Source organism: Spinacia oleracea, chromosome 2, assembly GCF_020520425.1.
Source record: "Spinacia oleracea cultivar Varoflay chromosome 2, BTI_SOV_V1, whole genome shotgun sequence".
Lineage (NCBI taxonomy): Eukaryota > Viridiplantae > Streptophyta > Magnoliopsida > Caryophyllales > Amaranthaceae > Spinacia > Spinacia oleracea.
The window spans coordinates 15,664,821-15,669,553 of NC_079488.1; the positions used below are offsets into that span (position 1 = coordinate 15,664,821).

Genomic DNA, 4,733 nt, shown 5'->3' on the forward strand with positions numbered 1-4,733 from the left:
GGTGGATGCGGTGGTGCGTGCTACGGAGTCTGAAACAGAAGCGATCTATAAATTAGGGAGGTTGAGAATGGTGATTATGAGTTGGTGATGATGAAGGCAAGGGAGATAACGAGGGATTACTTTGAGAACTCTAATTAGAGTAGGCCATGAATTTGGATATAATAGGTTATTTAATTTATACTTTAGGTCCATATTAGGGTTTTAACAAACTAGACAATTCAATACTCCTTATTTAGTTTCAAATATATATAAAAAAAAAAAAAAAAAAAAAACTATCCAAATATAATATCGAAATCGGTTTTATAATTTACTTAATTAAAATTACTAAAATCTTTATTTTAAATCAATTGAAATACTAAATTTTTTATGGGGAATAACCGAAAATTTGGGGTATTACACATTCCCTTTCTAGGGTTTTAGAGACAACACTATAAGTAGAACAACTATGTTTAATACAAAATCCCACTTTTTCTTGTGTCTTTGTCATTATCATTATTTATTTACCAAATAAGCCCATTTGTCGACCTATCCTCGAAAAGAATGTCTGTTTCTTATGGTTATAGTTTATCCTCTAACCCTCCTTCTGTTTTGCCTGCATACCCATCGTCTGGCTCGTCGGACTCGAACGAGTCATTCATTTCATTTTCCTCAAACGACTCCACACACACTTCCATCACATTTTCAGCCACGTCAAACCCCTTTAGCACATCATCTGACGCGTACTCATCCACTTCTTCAAGTCGGTCACCAAACCTTTATAATTGGGGTCTCAAATTAGAACCTACTCCAAATTTCCCATACTCTCCAGTACCATTTTCCCCGCCTGTCCCACCCCTCGGCATGGTCACGATGTTAGGAGCGAGTCAGAAGATGATCCAGGTGTTAAATACGTACTCCACCCAGATGAAACTATGCTCAGAATCCACAATGATTACGCGAGTCGTATTGGTTATCCAGGCCAAGATATTTCAATCACTAGGGCAGGACATAAAGGTTTTCCAAAAATCAAAGTAACGGTTAAAGAACTAAACATTAAGAACGGAGAAGTCTTTAGTGTCAAAGGCCACGTAAGGACAAACTACACTTTAATCATTGTACCTTGTATATATTATTTTTACTATTTTATGCTAAACTCCGATATTATTTTTACAGGTCGAGGGAATGAACGTAAATTCTTATGTTAAGAGGTTTGTAATCCTTCCAGTCTATAACAAACCGATAGATTATCTAGTGGAGGCTAAAGTTACAGGCAAACTGGAAAAGGTGTATGTTGCTTATGCTGAGGCAATGTGTGTACAACCTAACGATATTGAATTTATGCATCAAGGGGAATTGTTAACTGATTTACACACTGTTCAAGGTGCCAATATTGTTAACTATTCTATTTTATACGTCTTTATCCATTAAGACAAGTTTGTTACCTATTATGGGTAAAACTATGGTACCTATTAAGGGGGAAAATAGCAATAATTTATTATGTCGTGAAAAGTGATGTTAATTAAGATAAAATGACACAATATCCTTTTTGTATGTTATGGCCCAATGTTTACGTGCGTTTCATTAAACATTTTTCTGTGTCATGTGCTGATTGTGTATTTGTGTCCTATGCTTTAATGTTTTTGTTACACTTAATTTACTAATCTCACAATTTCCCTAAAGCAACGGAGTTTGGTTGGACAAGTGACATCATTCCGTTAGCTAATTGAATATAAATCATTTACACAAATAATAACAATTGACTACACTATCATTATTTAATAATTATTATTTTTTAATTATTATTATATATAGAAAACATTAGACATAACAAGATGATACCAACCGCACACGTTACAATTTTGTCATACTTAGTTTAACACAGACGACCATATATTATTCTACGTTCTTATTAATCTAGAAAATCACGTGAGTTTGTGGATGAACTTCCAGCATCCTCGCCCAAGAACAATCTACGCCTCGCCGATGGTCTCAGTGCAATGCGCTGTATAGTAAGTCAATACATACATAAATAAACATTTTATGTGCAAATGTGATAAAGTATAAATTAATCTATAAGAGTGTTACCTCGAAAGCAAATTCCACCACCATGGTTTCCCTCCTATAATGATATCCAATAACAATGCTAACAAATACATCCATCCATAAGACTACCACTCCACGACCAAAACCAACTGGGTCAAAAGTGGAATAAACATACCTCGCGGGTAGGAGTTTAACAATTACTTCAATGTTTTCAAAGGACAATCGCGACTCCAGTATAACAACTACGACTGGTCGATGTATGGCGTACATAAGCTGAAAATTTTGAATGAATGATTCCCTTGTCATTCCCCTAATTTTCCAAACAAACCTAGACCAATTCGGTACATGGAAATAACCAGGCCACCTCGCATAATTCTCACACCTAATGAATACCTCATGCGCCCTTACAATGTGGTCTAGCAAGAATATTTCAAAAAACGTTATACTAGTATCGAGATGCATTTCCATAACATGGACGACATCCATGCAAGATGCCATATGGATCGTACACTACTACAAAAGTTAGAATAAGAAACGCAAGATATAAAACGGTTAAGTTAGAAGAGCGCTTTCCGCAAGTATAGAGTACGCTTTTCTTAGTTCATTGTTATGTGAGAAAAATAATACAAAGCGCCTATCTTGATACCTGTTTTTTGTGAAGTTCTCTCAATAAGTAATTAATTCAACAAATAAATTTTCTACAATATGCAGCGGTGTTCTGATACAACCGCTTAATATCTTTTACCAAAATAAATAAATAAATAAGATTTCATTTCCCCTCAAATGAAAACCTAACTCCAAACCCTCACACTACTCAAGCAGCCACACTACAAAACCTCCTCCATATCAAATACTTCCTCCATTTTTTAATAATTGCACCATCTTGGTTTTATCACTATTCACATATTCTTATATAGTTAATTTTTGTGATTTATATGTAACGAAAAATATATTCATGTGGGATCTTGTTAGATTCGTCTCGAAATATACTTTCGAATGATCAAATTTTTATAATTTTTTAAAAGGTATAATGAGAGATATTAGTGATTAAAATAATGCATTGGTAAGCGTGAAATCCCAGATGGTGCAATTAAAAAAAAATGGAGGAAGTATATTCTCTAATATCCCATTCTTTTCTAGTTCTCTGATCTCTGTGTTATTTCTACACCCAAATATGGAATAATTAACTAGAAGATCATAAATTAAAAACCTAACTTTACAACTTCACCTCCTCTAGCCGTCTCTTCAAATTCGATCCTCTTTTCTGAACTTTTTCATTCTCCTCAAATTTTGTTTGGTGAGCTTTGTGATTTGAATCAATTCACTTCTGCTATTTAGAGCTGCTAGTGGTTTATCGTTCTCCACCTATTCTCAACTATATTTCTGCAATTATAAATTCTTTTGTTTTCTCTCGTCTTGTTCTTCCCTAAATCAAAATGATGAGAGGGAAAATCAAACCATACTATCACTATGAAGATTATCCGTCGGAATTTCGTTCGCGACGGCCCTGGCAGCGTCAAGGTGAGATTTTTTTTGTGTTGGTGGTTAGAAACAATCGTTTTTAGTGTTAAATTTGGTGGAATTTGGGGGTATTAGGAAATACGAATTAGGAATTGTTTATAGAGGGTTAATAATAATAATGATTAATCTGATGATCCAGGAATAATAGTGACAATTGAGTGAAATATCAGATGGGGGATTGAGAAAATCTCTGCGTTGTACATTTATTTGTATATTGCATCTCCAAGGCAAGATTTTCCACTCTGATACAAGTCAGAAAATGAAAGGTTCACCATCAGCGGAAACAGTAAAATAATTGTCAGAAATTCACAGTTGCATTGCCTTATTCTCGATGAAATCATGGGCTCTTAATACCAGCAGAATCCAAATGGTAAACAAGATTACTTGCGCACTAGCGGCTGTTTAAGAGATGCTAGAGGGTTTGAAGATTTGCAGTGGTGGTTAGATGCAGTTAGAAAGCAAGTCTCGAGTTCAAGTTCTACCTAATATGCTTGCTGAATGTATTTACAATCTGTGACTGCAGAAGTGCAGAGGAATGGAAAATTTTCTCCCCAGAGTTGCAAAACTCCAGCAAGTGCAACTAATGCTTAATTGTTTGCTCTTGAGGTGTAAACAGCTTGTTGTCGTTTTTTTCTTTTTGCTTTTGAGGCTTTGGGGTTGTTGTACACCTTTTTTCATTGCTAATAAATTCCCCAAAAAAAAGTACGCCTTTTTTGTTGTTGTTATTTTGCTTTTGAGGAATATAAGTTGATTTATTTGTGTTAATGTATCTTTTTTGTGGTAATTGAATAATTCTTGTAGCATTCCAATAAATAGATTGCCAAAATGGGGCAGAAATAATAATTGCACATAATAAAATAAAGGGGTATAGAGAACAGTTGTCTACGACAACTATTCTGTATCTTAATGTAGACGAGATAGTATATAAGACAATTGTCTATGGAAAGTGTTTTGTATTGTTAGGTTTATTTAACAGTTCAGTATGATAACCGCTCTATATTCCTTCTTCATTTATTGATTTTAGAGGGAGTATATAGAGCGCCTTTCTCAAAGAACCGTCATGTATGATCAGGAATTAAAGCGCCTCTTCCAACCGCTTTATAAACTTTATAAAGCGTTGAGCTGGAGAGCGCCTTAAGGCGCTTTATAAAGTCTATTTGAACCGCTCTATATTCCTATTTTTGTAGTAG

At 34.6% G+C, this 4,733-nt stretch overlaps 1 long non-coding RNA gene across 1 annotated transcript; it reads left to right on the plus strand.

Moving 5' to 3' along the window:
- Positions 1-2,302: 2,302 nt before the first annotated feature.
- Positions 2,303-4,308, plus strand: LOC110774819 (uncharacterized). Its single transcript, XR_002529586.2, has 2 exons — positions 2,303-3,543; positions 3,683-4,308. It is a non-coding gene; the product is annotated as an uncharacterized lncRNA (long non-coding RNA).
- The last annotated feature ends 425 nt before the right edge of the window (positions 4,309-4,733 follow it).